Below are 17,779 nucleotides of genomic sequence, written 5' to 3' on the forward strand. Positions count from 1 at the left end.
CACACCCTGATGTCAGAAAATTGTACAACCAGTAGACTCCTTGCTAAGTTAACAAGCTACAGCTACAAACCCTGGTTCCAGAAACCCCTCACTTCTACTGTGATCAGGAAGCTCATGATAGAGCTACCAACTCAAGACCATGCTACTGCTGCTACCGTTATGATCAATACCAACAGAATAGGGGGCCAGGCTTTGCTTTATTCCATGTAATTCAGTTATGTGTCTCACCATCAGAATATGAGTTACACCTAAATTTCAGCTGCAAAGGAGTCTAGGATCAAAGGAACTTTTTAATAGAAATTAACTTTATTTTTTATTATTCATTCTTAATTGAGATTGACATATAACATTTTATTAGCTTCAAGTGTACATGATTCAATATTTGTATATATTATGAATTGATCGCCATGGTAAGTCTAGTTAATATCCATCACCGCACATAGTTACAGATTTTTTTCTTGTAATGAGAACTTTCAAGACCTACTCTTTTAGCAACTTTCAAATAGACAACACTGTATTATTAACTATCGTTTATAGTATATAAACTACATAGTGCTACTATATTATAGTGCTGTATTATAGGGCTACTATAGCATAAATACTGATAGAACATTTTAAAATACTGTAAAGTATTTTAAAGTATTTTTAATACCTTTGTGTACTTGAATTAACTGCCAAGTAATTTAGGTCAATTGGTAAATCCAAATTATAAGAGATGGATGGTAATTCAAAGATATGTAAAGAACTGGATGTTTAAAGGGGCTTTCAAAGAGTATCCCTTTCTTCCAATCCAAGTAGAAAGAGGTTTCCCGAAGGAGCCAATATTATAAAAACTCTTCCAAAAAGGAAAGTGAGAGTTGGGGAAAATATTTCAATAGCTATGAATGGTAGAGTTCCCCAAGCATAAGGGAAAGATACCTAGGAAAAATCATCAAGATTAATAGACCATCTTTTCATGCTCCTTGACAAAAGGGTTTTAATGGGTTTATATCTTTAGTATTTACCATATGCTTAGCAGGTTGTATGGGAATAAATGCACATATGATTAAAGGTTGACTACAGAACTGACTGAGTGAATAAGAGACACATGTTCAATTAAACAAACCATTACAAGGAGCAAGTCAGTAACCTCAGAATCTGAATACTGGAGCCATCTGCAGTTAAACAAGCATACAAGTTATACCAGCATACAAGAGAAGTTGCCTTATAAACACAGATAAAAGAAGGAGAGTTTTATTGCTCAGGAACATGCAGGAGTGAGTAGGAGATCTGACACTGGGGACTCCATGGAGGAAGGTGAAAAGAGCAGCCATTGCTGGAAGGCTAAGAACTTTTGAAAGAAAGAAATGCAATGGACTCCAAACCCACCAGAACTGTAGCTAAACATTTAAAACCTATTAGACTTACACACTATTTATATTACTGGAGTTTTTCTTAATAGAAACTAGGAGGGAGATTAAAAGTGGGTTGTAGAGGGGCACCTGGGTGGTTCAGTCAGTTAACGGTCCCATTCTTGACTTTGGCTCAGGTCATGATCTCGCGGTTTGTGGAATTGAGCCCCTAGTCGAGTTCCATGTTGACAATGCGGAGATGGCTCGGAATTCTCTGTCCCTCCCTCTGCCCCTCTCCCCCACTCGCTCTCTCTCTCTCTCTCTCTCTGTGTCTCTCTGTCAAAATAAATAAACTAAAACAACAATTAAAGTAGGTTGTAGAACCAACACCCCAACTATGGAAGCTAAGTCACCAGAGTGTACCATGAAACACAAGCCCAATGCATACACAGAAATCTTGAGAGCGACTCTAAGAATCACAGGGCAAAGGGGTGCCTAGATGGTTCAGTCAGTTAAGCTTCCAACTTTGGCTCAGGTTATGATCTCAGTCCATGAGTTCAAGTCCCACCTCAGGCTCTGTGCTGACAGCTTAGAGTGTGAAGCCTGCTTCAGATTCTGTGTCTCCCTCTCTCTCTGCCCCTCCCCCGCTAAGTGCTCGCTCTCTCTCGCTCTCTCTCAAAAATAAATAAACATTAAAAAAATCACAACACATGGAGTGGAAATTCAAATCAACCTACTAAAACTCTCAAATGCCTGGGGGACACCAACCTACATGCATGTCTATGGTTTGCTTCATATTTTATTTATAGGAAACATTTCTTTTTCATACTATTACATTGAGATGTATACATTCTGTTCTTCCTAACTTTTTTTTTAACCTTCTGTCCTTGAGGGATTGTCTTATGTCCATTCAGCACTCACCTTCCTGTTTGCTTTTGTTTGCACGTACTGCTGGACCCATAACCCTTCTTTGGATCACTTCTGATACTTCTGGCTTCTTCCAGGTTCTTTGCTAAGTCCCATCCTCAACTAGATTTACATCAGAACTCAACAAACAACAAGTAAATATGGAAACTCAGATCATCCCCCCAAAATGTGACATGATATTATGCACAAAGAACAAGGATAAAATTCTAGAAGAAGCAAGGAACATAATATGAATAATCACATTACAGTATTTGAGATGTGGCATTGGAATAAATAATGTCTTGGAATCTCTAAAGAAAACATTGAATCATACATCCCACATTTACCCTCATTATTAAGAGTTTATGCACAGGCTTCAGCAAATATTTTATTGCACATTAGGTGGAAAATGCCACAAATTAGAGATTGGAAAAGGTGGAAGTTGAAAATAAAGAGATTTACTTGTACTATGGGTCAAATTTAAGGATAGATATACTAAATTTTTGTCCAAAAACTGTCTATACATGCAAAACCTAGCCATTGAATTTTATTATAAGAATCCCTGAAGCTCTGGGGCACCTGGGTGGCTCAGTCTGTTAAACCTCTGATTTCGGCTCAGGTCATGATCTCACGGTTTGTGGGTTCGAGCCCCGCGTTGGGTTCTGTGCTGACAGCGCAGAGCCTGGAGCCTTCTTTGGATTCTGTGTCTCCCCCTCTCTGTCCCTCCCCTGCTGGCCCTCTCTCTCTCTCTCTTAAAAAATAAATAAGTATTTAAAAAAAAAAAAAGGATCCCTGAAGCTTTGAAGATATTTACTAGGAAATCCGATTGTCTAAGTCAAGGGAGCTAGCAAACCATAGAAAACTGTCTTTAAATACAACCACAAAAAAACTAAAATAAAATAAAAATAAGTAAATGTATAAATACAACCACAAAATTGTAAATGATTGACAGAAATTGAGGCACGCAGCTGGAGTGTGATAAGAATAAAGTTGTAGTTTTCACTTGGGGGCTGAGTCGATTTCTACTAGAATAGATGTGGAAATCTGCAGCTTCTCAGGATTTGCTGGAAGGTTTTTTGGAGGGGTAAATATTCACAACAGAGACTTCGTGACAGAAAACGGTCTGAGGGAAGCAAGAAACAAAACAAAAGAAAGACTTATTGCAGAATTTTACATAAAGAAAAAAAAAACCCAGGTAGGGGCTGAACAACGCTTTTCCATACCTTCTCGATGTAATTCACCCTGCATGTTCTTTACCTCTTCTCTTTAGCAAATAGCTGTTCATTTTTCTCTGTTCTCTCTTTTTCCTACTCTCCTGCCCCGTAGTGAGCTTGGTGACCGTGTGCTCTGATGGCACAGCTACAAAGATGGAAGTGTTTCTTAACACCTTTTGATGATAATGAAATAACAAAGCATAGAGTTGCTATCATTTCGTTTGTATGGCCAAGACTGCCTGGAAACTCTTCTGCCTGCTTTCCATTCCTCCCGAGCTTCCAGATGGATGATGTTCCTCCGCCTTGGTGGCAGCATGTGACGGTGGTGTCCGATAGACTGCGAAGCAGAAGTGATATTCCCTCCTCCCCGTCCTGGCACATTAGATTCCCCTGAGCAATTATTCACTCTACCTCTCCCCCTGATGAAAGGTTGGAGGCATAGCATCCAACAGAAGAGGCCCAGGAACCAGCCAAGCCACAGGTGGAAGGGAGATTGGATCCCTGCCCTGCAAGGTGTAGAGCCTGCCATTGAATCGTCAGATCAGGCAGTCACTTATGAGGCCAAGAAATAGATTTCTATAGTGCTATTCCCCAGTACATGTGGGGGCTTGTTATGAAGGCATCTATCCATCCTGAAGAATATGATTTGTTACTTCAAAAAAGTTACCTTTGCTTTTTAAGCCAACCATGGTGAAGGACTGGGGGTCTTTTGGCCATTGTTTGTTTTGCATTTTATTTATTTTTTTAACGTTTATTTATTTTTGAGACAGAGAGAGACAGAGCATCAACGGGGGAGGTCAGAGAGAGGGAGACACAGAATCTGAAACAGGCTCCAGGCTCTGAGCTGTCAGCACAGAGCCTGAGGGGGGGGGGGGGGGGGGCTCGAACTCACGGGACCGCGAGATCATGACCTGAGCCGAAGTCGGCCTGCTTAACGGACTGAGCCACCCAGGCGCCCCTGGTTTGCATTTTAAATTTCGAGCCTATGGTACACCTGGGTGGTTCGGTTGGTTGGGCATCCGACTTTGGCTTAGTTCCTCATGACCTCACAGTTCGTGGGTTCAAGCCCCGCGTCGGGCTATACGCTGTCAGCTCAGAGTCTGGAGCCTGCTTCAGATTCTGGGTCTCCCTCTCTCTCTGCCCCTCCCCCACTCACGCTCTGTCTCTCAAAAATAAATACATGTAAAAAAAAATTTTAATTTCGAATCTAGCATGGGCTGACAACTTTGTAAAATATAATAAAAATAAGTGACTGGAACATAACATTTAAAAATAATAAAGACCCCCAAGGCACAAACACAAATTTATGGTTGCTAGAGTCAATGGACACTATCAAATTGCTATAAAGTTCCTAAACTTTCCTTGCGCTAATGTACCTTTTAATAATCTCTTTTTAAAGTCAGTTTTTAGAACCTAACCATAAGAAAACAAATAATTCAATGAAAAAAAATGGGCAAAGATCTGAGCAGACACCTTACCGAGGAAGATACATAAATGGCAGACAAAAAGACACCCAAGGAAAGGAAATGGAAATTAAACAGCAATGTGATACCCCTACCCACCTATCACAATGGCCAAAATCTGAAGCATTGACAGCATTAAATGCTGGGAAGAGAGATAGAGCAGCAGGAATTCTCATGCACCTGCTGATGGGAATGCAAAATAGTATAGCTACTCTGGAAGGCAGTTGGGCAATTTCCAACAACGCCGAACAGTGCCTTATCTAGCAATCCTGTCTACACAACGCAGGCACGTGAATGATAACAGTTTTATTTTATTATTATTATTTTTTTAATGTTTATTTACTCTTTTGGGGGGAGAGGAGGGGGAACAAGCAGAGAGAGAGGGAGACACAGAATCCTAAGCAGACTCCAGGCTCCGAGCTGTCAGCCCAGGGCTTGAACTCCCCGGCCATGAGATCGTGACCTGAGCTGAAGTCGGACGCTTAACCAGCTGAGCCACCCAGGCACCCCTGATAAAGGTTGTATTTATAATCAGCAAGAAGAGAATGCAATCAAGACATCCTTCAATTAGGTGAGTGGATAAACAAGCTGGTGTACCTGTAAGATAAAATGCTACTAAGCAATTTTCGTAAATAAACTATTAAGCCGTGTAAAGATATGGCTGAGCCTTAAATGCACACTGCAAAGTCACAGAAGTCAGTCTGTAAAGGCTATGTACTATACATTCCATTTATATGATGCTCTGTAAAAGGAAAAGCCATAGAGATGGGAAACAGATCAGTGGTTTCAGCAGTTTGGGGGAATGGAGTAAGGGAGTCTAGAACAAATTAAACACTGTTTTCAGGTGATGAAGCTATCTCTAGTGATGGATATAAGGCACTGTGCATTTGGCAAAACCCATACAACTTAACAGCAGAAAGAATGAACTCCAAAGTATACAAATTTTTCTTAACAAATCAGTCAGTAGGTGGAGGGATCACAAGGTAGAAGGCAGACTGTGACAAAAGGGTCTGACTGTATTACAAATGTACAGAACGAACTCACGGGGGGGGGGGGGGGTAGGAGACAAAGGTGCCCTACCTAACTTTGGAAATTAGTGAAGTCTGTAAGATGGAAGGCAAAATAAACCGTACAAAAGCACCCTACTGTAGTTGATAACATCATCTCCCATAGAAGTACAAATTAAAAATTCAGAAATCACTAAGCCAATACACTGGAATTGAACAAGTAAGTGAATGTGCGGCCAAGGGTGGGAGCCATGTTCCTCAATGTTGGAGTAGAAGGTTAGAAGCAAGAAAGGGAGGAGACTATAATGGTCCATGTGGCCCTGGATAGAGTTGGAGATGTCAGAATGAACTCGTGCTTGGCTTAATACAGGCCCAGATGGCTACATACAGAAATTTTTATAGATATGTGTATACATGCATAAGTTAGCAGCACACATATATTCCCTTGCTGCCAGCCGAGAGGCCTAGAGGCAACAATACTCCAGTGGCAATGAGCACACCTAGACCTCCAAGAAAAGAAACCAAGCTTTCTTGGGCAAAGAGCTGACTCCAAGACTGAGGCAGGAAATAGGCAAGGTGACCCTGGGACATCTGGAAGGCCAAAAAGTAAAGAAGCATTTTGAAAAAGCCTATCATGATGCCGCTATGTCAGAGGAAGACACCAGAGCCAAATGAAAGAGCTTCCAATGTCCAAAGCGGAAACAATTTGAGCAGAAAAATAAAGCAGCTCGGGGTTAGAACCCAAGAATAAAAGAAATAGCCAGAGTCAATGCTGATATAAATAAATGACTCAATAAATAAATAAAAGAGAATAGGTAAATCTCTCATGCAGTAGAATTCCAAATAATTTATGTAAACACTGTGCCCTCAAGGAACATAACTCCCAATGTGGGCTTCCTTTCAAACCACACGTAGTGACTTCCTTCCAAAAAGTACAATATGGACCTTTTATGTCACAAAACATCAGGCCAACCTAACATCGCTTGTGAAGCACAATTTGAATGTATATGCTTTCTTTTTTTAAGTTTATTTATTTTGAGAGAGAGAGAGAGAGAGAGAGAGAGAGAGAGAGAGAATGAATCCCAAGCATGATGCTCAATCTCAGAAACCATGAGATCATGACCTGAGCCAAAATCAAGTATCTGATGCTTAACCAACTGAGCCACGCAGGCGCCCCTGAATATGCTTTCTTAAGAAAATCTCCATGGAAAATTAGTGATAAAAGAAATAAAATAGCTTCCACATAGAAATCTCAATTTCATTAAGCCTCTTCGGGGTATATGCAATAGCTCAGTGATCCAAGATGTAAAAAAGAAAGGATTGGAATGACCCTAGGCCAGCCTCAGAAAGGTTAATCTGAGGACATCAATGTTTTGGTCCATCAAAAGCACTTTTACCATCGTAACATGTAAAATGTTCTCAGTTGCCTTTTGCATATCAAAGAAAAGAGAACTCTGGAATTAAACCAGAATTCTAAGTTTCTGTGAGAAGCCTAAAGAGAAACTTTTCTATGTTTCCCTATACACATTGGGGAAAAGCTATATTTAGGAACAATTTAGACGGTGTGTTAGTTTGCTAGGGCTACCATAACAAAATATCACAGACTGGGCGGCTTAAACAACATAAATTTACTTTATTTGTTTTCTCACAGTTCAAGGCTAGAAACCCAAGCAGGGTTGGTGTTTGGTGAAGCCTCTCTTCCTGGCTTACAGATACGACCCACTGTGTCCTCACATGGCCTTTCCTTGGTGTGCCCACAGACACAGAGAGCTTTCTGGAGTCTCTTCCTCTTCTGCCAAGGACACCAGTCCTATCAGAATAAGAATCCACCCTTATGACCTCATTTAACTTTAATTAACTCATTAAAGACCTCACTTGTAAGTACAGTCACATTGGGGTTAGGGTTTCAACATATACATTTGGGGAAGACATAACTCAGTCCATAACAGATGGACAATCTAATTTTGCATTTTGGATGATCTTTGACTTTCCGCACGCTCACTATGTTATACTAAAACTGTCTAGTAAAATTAAGTATAGATCCTGGAGTGACCCAGTACGATGTCCTGTTACTTCTTTTAGATGTTTATAGACTTCATACTTTCACCTTTCTTGACAGTCATAAATAATGTTATTTATGTTCATATTGCAACAACAACAACAACAAAAAAATAGAGCATTACTACTTCCTTTTATTTTACCAGAGGGATCTGAAGAAAAAATATATTACATAACATGTTCAATATGACCACAGAAAAATAGCAGAGTAAGATTAAAACTCAGTAGACCAGGCCTTCTTATCCACATAATGCTGGGTTTCTATTTGCTTTTCATAATACTCTGCAGTTAGACATAACGCAAAGACTTTTACCTCTACATTTTCTAGTTATTTAAAGAACTCAAAGCTTCTTCATGTTTCACCTGGTATTTAGACCGAGTCCTTGGGGAGTTTTTATTATTATTTTAATTACTATTTATTTATTTACTTATTTATTTATTAACTTAGCAAAGGAGACTTGGAGGCTCAGAAGACAAACCAGACTAGCCTGGTGAATGAGGCCACAGCAGGAAGAAGGGTCAGGAATCTTCAAATTCACACCATTTCAAGGAAATTATTAAAGACCGCATGGTGTGCCCAAAACACGTAGTTCATGGACTCTGACAGTCTGTTGAGATTACATATTCTCTTTGAGACAGCATAATCACTATGCAGGTCTACAATCATCATGTGACCTTAGAAAAAAACATGATTATTATAGTATTATGATGCTGATGATTTTATCAATTGATAAGAATATGTGGTAATAACTCTGGAAAATCATTCATTAATAATGGAAACATGTTAAGAGAAGTGAGGCAATGTGAAGGAGGGTAAGCTATCCTAAGAAAATAGAAAATCCCCTTTAAATTTCTCATCCATTTCCGCTGGGTGTTTTACTGAAAGCAATTGTAAATTTATGACAAACAAATTTCAGCAGCATGCCAGGTAGGTGTGGGCTTGAACCCATTAATCAGTGAGCTAAAAGCTGAAGGTAACAACATAGCTTTTTTCTGGTATCAAAAAATTTTCATTGAATGTATTTGATATTGTGTAAATTTAAGGTGTGCAACATGTTACTTTCATACGTTTACATGTTGTAAGGTATTTGCCATTGTAGCGATATTTATCGCATGACATAATTATAGCACAGTATTGTCCATATTCATCATGCTGTGCGTTAGAGCTTTGGCTTATTTATTGCTCATTACAAGTTTGTACTCTTTTATTTGGAGAGAGAGAGTATGTGAGCAGAAGAGAGGGTCAGAGGGAGGGAGGGAGAGAGAGAGAGAGAGAGAGAGAGAGAGAGAGAGAGAGAGAGTCTTAAGCAGGCTCCACTCTCAGCACAGAGCCAGATGTGGAGCTTGATCCTGGGACCCCAGGTTCATGACCTGAGCTGAAATCAAGAGGCCGACGCTCAACTGAGTCAGACACCCAGGCGCCCCCAAGTTTATACCCTTAAACATCATCAGTCTTACCCTCCCACGCCCATCCCCTGGCAACCACCATTTTACTCTGTTTTTTATGAGTTTGACTCTTTTAGATTACACACGCGATAGCATACATGTGCAATGGAATAGTATTCAGCCATAAATGTAGCTCTATTTTATATTTAAAATATAAAAGCTTCCCAAAGGACAACAGGTACATGGGCCCAGGAGGCTTCTTGGCTTCCTGTGCACAGTAGTCCCCTTTATCATGGTTTCGGTTTCTACAGTTTCAGTTACCCCTGGTCAATCTCCATCTGGGAGCAGATGGTCCTCATTCTAATGTATAGTCAGAAGGTCAATAGCCGCCTAGAGTTATGTCATACACCCACGTCATTCCCCTCCCTCATCACAGCACGTAGGCATTCTCTCATCTCACAGCATCACAAGAAGCAAGGGTGAGTACAGTACAATAAGAGACAGAGACCACCTTCACGTAAGTTTCATTACAGTTTATCGTTATACTTCTTCTATGTTATTATTAGTCGCTGTCGGTCATCCCTCACTGTGCCTAATGTATAAATTCAACCTTATCACAGGTGCGATGTGTAGGAAAAAACAGTATACATAAGGTTCAGTACTATCTGAGGTTTTGGGCATCCAGTCGGGGGTCTTGGAATGCATCCCCCATGGTAGGAGGGGGTGCTGCTCTATCTGTGTAACCGTCCAGTGACACTTCCCACGGTCCAGGCTCACTTGGTGTCCGCTGGGCAGGCTGCCAGGGCCGCAGGGCATCTCCCCCCCTCCAACCCCTCGGTGTCTGCGGAGGAAGCCGCCTACATTCCCGCTTCGTCAACACTCCGTGCGGTTTGCTGGGGCAACAGAATGTTTCCGACACTGCGTTCAACTAACCGATTGGTTTCATCTTTTTATGCCACTCTCTTGAGACAGACCGCGTTGACAGAAGTGCTGTTTGTTCTCTGAGGTGTTTGTGCCTGCACGTGCACGCTGGCCTGTTTCGTACAAAGACAGACAGCCCCAAGTGAGTGTAAGCTGCTTTGCCAACAGGGAACAGAACTTCAAAAATAGAAGGGATCTAAGAGGTGGCCTAACCCAAAACCATCATGATGAGGAAACTGAGGTCCAGAGGCGTGAAGCAACCGATCCCAAGTCAATGAAAGCTAACCAGGGGTCCTGAGCTCCACGCCACTCCTTTGGCTGGACCACAGTTACGACCTCCCCACTTTCCTCTGCATTCTCTCCCGCTTTCTCCTTCTTAGTCTCGGTTGTGGCTTCCACCGCCCACCCCCCACCTCCTCTCCTGCTGGGATCTCCTCCATACAAACGACTTCAGTGACGTCATGTGCATGTGCATGGGTGAATCTCAAGTGTTTCTGCTGGGGCTCTTCTCCCCTTCCCCTCACCCTCACCGCCAATGACATATGGAGGACCACCCGCTGGACCAGGTGGACGTAGGGCTGGACCACCTCACTCCTCCATCTGCCCAAAGTGCCCACCAAATGGATTTCTCCTCCAGGAGTCTTCCTCAGCAAATCACCCCACTACTCCAGCTGTCCTCCCAAAGCAAAAACCTGGAATTAATTCTCGAATCCTCTGATTTACACATGCACATGCACTCACCACTTACCCAGTGACTGACCTTCCCCCTACGAAACCACCTTCTTTCCATCTCCACCATCACTTCCTCGGTTCAGCCTCTTCTCTCTGACGCATCAAGAGGAGAGAACGTTCTTCTGTGTCCAGGGGACTCCTCCCAGGGCGCTCTCCCTCCCTGCTTCCAGTGACAAGAACAATAAGCCAGTTCACAAGACTGAGTTCATTCCTCAGAAGAACTCACCCAAAGAAGTACAGCAGCATGAGAACGTTTCTGATCGAAGCGCCTCTAGGAGAAATGCCCCAAGGCCACCTTGTCCCAGCACTAAGTGTTCAAAGGTACCGCAAGAGCTGATTACCACTTTTCCTGCGAGGATTTATCTTATTTCACATCATATGACGGTGAATCACGATAAAGAGCACCTACTTTGCAAACCTTTTTTTTTTTCTACAGTATAACATTTTGAATCTATACAAAATTCTGGAAGTGTCACCAGCTGAAACCCAGGTTTTTAAAATAGTCAGTATTTTCATCATTCTAGAGTTTTCTAGCTTCCCTCATTTAAACATCTTTATTGAGGCGTGATCATTTAAGTGGATAGCTTAATGAGTTTGGGCAAATGAGTTCAGTCATGTAACCACAACCACACTCAGGATGTAGATCACTTCCATCACCCAGAAATCTCCCTCACTGCCTCATGCTATCACCCCTCCTTGCCTGTCTCCCCATCCCGGTTGCCACCCCATTCTTAGACAAACACCAATCTACTTTTGTTCACTCTGATTTTGCCTTTTATAGAATTTCGTATAGTTTTCGTATAGAATTTCATTACTTTTTATTGCTATTTATTCCAGTTTATGAATACACCCCATTTTTTTCTTTATTCCCCGGTTGATGGACATTTGGATTGTTTCCAGTTTGATTCTAGTAAATAATGCTGGGGTGGATATTCGCATACAAGACGTAGTGCAGACATGGGTGAAAGCCTAGAATCGTAACTGCTGATCACATGATAACTATATGTTTCACTTTAAAACAAACTGCAAAACTGTTTTCCAAAGTGGCTGTACTGGGGCACCTGGGTGGCTCGGTCGGTTGAGCATCTGACTCTTGATTTCAGCTCAGGTCATGATCTCACAGTCGTGAGATAGAGCCCTGCAGGAGCCTGCTTAAGATTCTCTCTCTCCCTCTCTCTTTCTGCCCCTCCCCTGCTCATGCTCTCACTCTCTCTCTCTCTTTCTCTCTCTCTCTAAAAAAAAAAAAAAAAAAAAAGAACAAAATGGCCGTACCATTTTCCCACAAGTAATTTATGAGAGTTACTGTTGTTTCAAATCCCTGCTGACAGCTGGTACTATAAATTCGTGTTTTATTTTTTAATTTTAGCTATTCTGGAGAGTGTCTAGTAATTTTAATATTCATTTTCTTGGCAACTAGTAAAATTGACCAACTTATCATGTGTTATTGGCCCTTTGTACACCTTCTTTTGTGAAATGCCTGTTTAAGTCCTTTGCTAATTTTTAAAATGGCTTGTAGCTTCTTATTTTTTAGTAGAGAGCATTTAAAAACATATATTCTGGATAAGACTCCTTCTTCAGATATATGTTTGGTAAGTATTTATTCTAGCCTGAGAAGTTTTCTAATTTTAAAGAAAAAAAGGTTTAAATTTCTATGAAATCCAAAGGATCTTTTTTATGTCTTTCATGGTCCATATTTTAGGACTGTACTTAAGAAATTATTACCTACCCCAAGGTCATAAACATTTTCTTAAAATTTTTTAACGTTTATTTATTTTTGAGAGAGAGATAGACAGAGAGCGAGCAGGGGAGGGGCAGAGAGAGAGGAGGACACAGAATCGGAAGCAGGCTCTGTGCTGATAGCTCAGACCCCAATGCAGGGTTCGAACCCAGGAACTATGAGATAATGACCTGAGCCGAAAGTTGGAGGCTCAACTAACTGAGCCACCCTGGCACCCCGAAATGTGACTGAATTTTTAACCTCAACCGGTTCTTTGCTACCTGCCCCAAACCACTTTTTTTCTTTTTTTGTGTTTCTTTAGATTTGCTGCCCACACAATCCTGTTGCAAAGTTAATTTTATTCATTTCCAATCTGCATTCCTTTTACTTTTTTCTTTCCTTATAGGACTTCCAGGACAATGTCAAAAGAACGCTGAGTCTCGTTCTTGATCTTACGTACAAAGTATTCAGTCTTTCACCATTAAACATGATGTTACTTGTAAATTTATCATAACTATCTTTCATCAGGTTGAGGAAATTATTTTTTATTACTAGTTTGCTGAGAGCTTTTATTGCTTGTGTTGAATTCTACCACATGCTTTTTTGATGCCTCTTGAGAAAAATCATGTTTTGTCTCTTTTATTCCAATATAAAAGAAAAGAGAATATAAATGAGAATATAGTGAAATATGTTTGTTGATTTTCAGAATTAAAACAACCTTGCATTATTAAGATTAAACATTTTTCATAACTTATTTCTTATACATTTAATAATATGATTTGAACATTTTTTGTTAAGGATTTTTGCATACATATTCATGAGGGATATTTTTCTCTATCTTCTATTTGTGTAATTTTTTTTATCTGTCTTTGGTATGAGAGTACACTCAGCTTATAAAATGAGTTGAGAAGGGTTAATTTGCCTCAATGGCATGCAAAAGCACTTGTAGCTTTAGTATTCCTTCTTCCTAATTTTTTTTTCAGTAGGCTTCACGTCCAGCATGGAGCCCAGTGTGGGTCTTCAACTCCCAACCCTGAGATCAAGACGTGAGGTGAAGACCTGAGCTGAGATCAAGAGTCAGACACTTAATCAACCGAGCCACCCAGAATTCACCAGTGAAACCATTTGAGTCTGGAGATTTCAATTTGGGAAGATTGTCCATTTCGTTCATTGACAGAGGACAATTCAGGCATCTGTTTCTTCTTCAGTTAGTATTGATTTTTCAAGAAATACAATCATTTCATTGAGGCTCCTATAATAGTCCCCTATTTAAATTTTCATCTTAGAAACTGATTTGATGTCCCTCCCCTCTGTTACTCTTGATATTATAAATTTCTTGTGGTTTAATATGCTCTCCTTTTCTACCTTCTTCAGATGAAAACTTAGATCATTGTTGTTAGGTCTTACCTCCTTGTTTAATATAAATACCAAGGGAATCAATGAACTCTCTAAAACACTGTTTTAGCTTCATCTAACAATGTTTGATATGTTTACTTTTGTTGCTATCTAACTTAAAATACTTTCTAGTTTCCCTTGTTATTTTTTCTTTGGCCAGTGAATTATTTACAAATGTGTTGCTTAATTTTCAAATATTGAGATTTTCTCAATATCTTTTTGTTACTGATTTGTAATTTCATTCCTTGGTGACTATAGAACATAAGCTATGATTTCAATTCTTTTACTTTAGTTGAGATTGGTTTTGTGTCTCAGCATATGATTTATGTTGGTCAGTGTTCACGTGCACTTGAAATTTTGTCCATTGTTGGGTAGGGTGTTCTAAAAATGTCATTTTTTAATGTTTATTGATTTATTTTGAGAGAGAAACCATGTGAGCAAGGAAGGGGCAGAGAGAGGGAGAGAGAATCCCAAGTAGTGCTGACAGTTGATCCCATGACCCTGGGATAATGACCTGAGCCGAGATCAAGAGTTGGAAGCTTAACTGACTGAGTCACCTAGGCACCCCTAAAAATGTCATTCCAATTGAAGTGTTTGATCGTGTTGTTCAAGTCTCCATTATTACTGATTGTTTATTTTTATCTATTACAGAGAAAAAAAAGTGTTGAAATTTCCAAATAGGATTTTTTCCATTTCTTCCTTTAGTTTTAACAGTTTTGTTTCATATATTTTTGGCTCTGTTAAAAAGACATATAAAGACAGACATGTATATATACTATTATATTAATATTATATATGTTATTTCATTCTTCTGAATTGACTATTTTATCATTATAAAATATCACTCTCTAGCAATGCTCCCTATCTTAAAGTCTATTTTTTTCTGATATTAATATAGACCATTCAGCTTTTTTATTCTTACTATTTTTATAATATATCTTTTTCCATTATTTTTACTTTCAACCTACTTATCCTTTTGTATCCAAAGTGCATTTCTTTAAAAAATGTATATAGCTTGCTACTAATTTTTATCCAGTCAAATAACTCTGTTTTTGTTTTGAATTAGGCATCTGAGTACATAACTAAAAGAAAATATTATTTTCTTGTCCCGAACCTCTCTTAGACACGAAAGCAATGTTGTCTTTTACACTTACTAATTCTCTTTCCCTCGGTAATCATTTCATCTTCTTCCCATTTAGTATTATTCTTCACCTACATTTTCCCCAATATAGTAGAACTACTGATCTCGGCAAAAAGGTTGAACCAGAAAGCTGGGGGCACAATCAAACCTATGCTTCCCCTTTAATCCATTCCCAGTTGTTCCTGGTAGAATTGGATAAATGTGGGCATGTAGAATTGCTTCATATTCTAGATAGGAAAGAGACTAAGGGGAACCTGCATGGCTCAGTTGGTTAAGTGTCTGACACTTGATTTTGGCTCAGGTCATGATCTCACGATGCATGAGATCAAGCCCCACGTGGGGCTCTGCACTGACAGTTTGGAACCCGCTTAGAATTCTCTATCTCCCTCTCTCTCTGCCCCTCCCTGCCTCGCACACACCCTCTCTTTGTCTCTCCCTCAAAATAAGTAAATAAATAGATATTAAAAAAGAATAAAGAAAGCTATGATGTTAATCTTAGATGAGTAAGGAAAGTTGACAGCTTTCATGTCCTTAAAAATTTAGGTACTTGTATTCAAAAGCATTGCCATTTTCTTGTGTTTTATAATAGAAATTGTAGATGCAACCTACATCATAATCTACAATATTAAGCAAAAAGAGTTTTTTAAGAAGTAGACAAGATACTTATGTAAATTACTATATCCTTTCCTCTTTTCTCCGTATTTCCCAATGTATCTTACAGTTGATCTGATGGTGATCCTCCTTGATGCCACACATACAGATAGAAATTCAAGCCATCCCTTTAACTTCCCCTCACCACCAATTCAGTAAGCAGATGTTTTAACTGCCCATTATAGTTTTCTAATAGTCCACTGCTTTGTGAATAGCATTATATGTGATAACTCCATTGTATGCGGTATTTTTAGCCCATTTTTGCCCTGCCTCCTCAGTGACATGGGCTCCTTGATATGAAGATATATAAGCAGAGGATCTAAACTGAAATGACACTTTCTGTTCTTTTTTTTTTTTTAATTTTTTTTTTCAACGTTTATTTATTTTTGGGACAGAGAGAGACAGAGCATGAACAGGAGAGGGGCAGAGAGAGAGGGAGACACAGAATCAGAAACAGGCTCCAGGCTCTGAGCCATCAGCCCAGAGCCTGACACAGGGCTCGAACTCACGGACCGCGAGATCGTGACCTGGCTGAAGTCGGACGCTTAACCGACTGCGCCACCCAGGCGCCCCGACACTTTCTGTTCTAATCATCGGATAATATTAGAAGCAACTGCTTCCATAACCGAACCCACATCCAGAATAAATGTCGGTCACGTTCAGCACTCTTTGTAACCTCCCCGGGCCGTGACCAATGCATATCAAGTGGGTTTGGGTTGAAAACTCCACACTATAGACAATACATTCTACATTGTCCAAACCCCGGTATTGGTCCTATTTTTCTCAGGCTCGTTTTGCTTTTGCTATTGTTGTGGTTGTTCTAAGAGGCAGTTAATTTGCCTGGAAACAAGCTGTGCAATCTCTCAGGCGCGTGACGTACAGCAGCTGATATCTTGCATCCGCTGGAGTCGCGTATCCCTCTGTTGCTTTCTTAGCTTGGCCCCTGGAGGGACCCCCCCTACACCTGTGTAGGTTAGTAATCAGCCAAAGATTTGTGCAGAGTCTACATTCACATTGTGAGGTTTATCTGCTGGGTACTTACCCCGATTCCGGCTTTTGTTTCTTACATTTCCCGTTGCTGTGCCAGACCTAAGTTCCGTGTCATGACACCTGAAGCCAGTAGGATTGTCACTCTCTGCGGCAGGAACTATGTATGTTGGGAAATACACTAGGTCAAAGGCATGAAAACTCAAAACTCTTACCAGAGGCAGTTGTGACTGGCAAGTATGGACTCCTCCTGCGAATGCTGCCTGCTTTTTCTTGCAGCTGTCTGGAATTGTTGGGTGCGTGTGTAGTTTCGTGCTCAGCCAGTGATTTGAACGGAGGTTCATGCTCAGACTTTATTTTATTCAGACTTTATTTTAGATTTTCTGTGGTTCTCTTGCTTTCAAATTTTCCCTTAAAATGTCCAGCTGCCCTGCGAAGCTATCATTTTCCCCTTCAAGTCACTGATGCCAGTGTGTGACTAGGGAAGGGGATTGTGGAGTGGTCCCAGGTACATTAACTCACAGGTTTTTGTTTTGTTTTGTTTTACCCCGTACTGTAATAGTCATTCATGAGTCAACTTGTCGCAATTTTCTGCCTGCTTTTGGCCAGTGTCCATTTTGTTCCAGTTTTTATAATTATTGTCTATGGGAGGAATCATTTCCCCTCTTTGCGTAACCATTTAGTTCTAAATATTTCTTAAATTTCATTCTTATCACTTTGATTCATGACTTAAAGTATTTGTTTTAAATCTTCAAAAGTAGAGGGGAATGAACTCTATTTTGTTATTGATTTCTAGCTTCGCGGCACTGTGATCAGATAAGATTTTACTAGATTTGTGCTCTCTTTTCAGATTTGCTTTGCGCTCTCCCA

General features: G+C 40.2%; 1 long non-coding RNA gene across 1 annotated transcript; it reads right to left on the bottom strand.

Annotated features, from left to right (window-relative positions):
- Positions 1 to 9,385: 9,385 nt before the first annotated feature.
- On the bottom strand, positions 9,386 to 17,538 carry LOC109493047. Its single transcript, XR_002147064.3, has 3 exons — positions 16,965 to 17,538; positions 11,035 to 11,178; positions 9,386 to 10,399 (listed from the first exon to the last, which is right to left on the bottom strand). It is a non-coding gene; the product is annotated as an uncharacterized LOC109493047 (long non-coding RNA).
- Between the last annotated feature and the right edge of the window lie 241 nt (positions 17,539 to 17,779).

Source organism: Felis catus, chromosome D3 (genome assembly GCF_018350175.1).
Source record: "Felis catus isolate Fca126 chromosome D3, F.catus_Fca126_mat1.0, whole genome shotgun sequence".
Classification (NCBI taxonomy): domain Eukaryota; kingdom Metazoa; phylum Chordata; class Mammalia; order Carnivora; family Felidae; genus Felis; species Felis catus.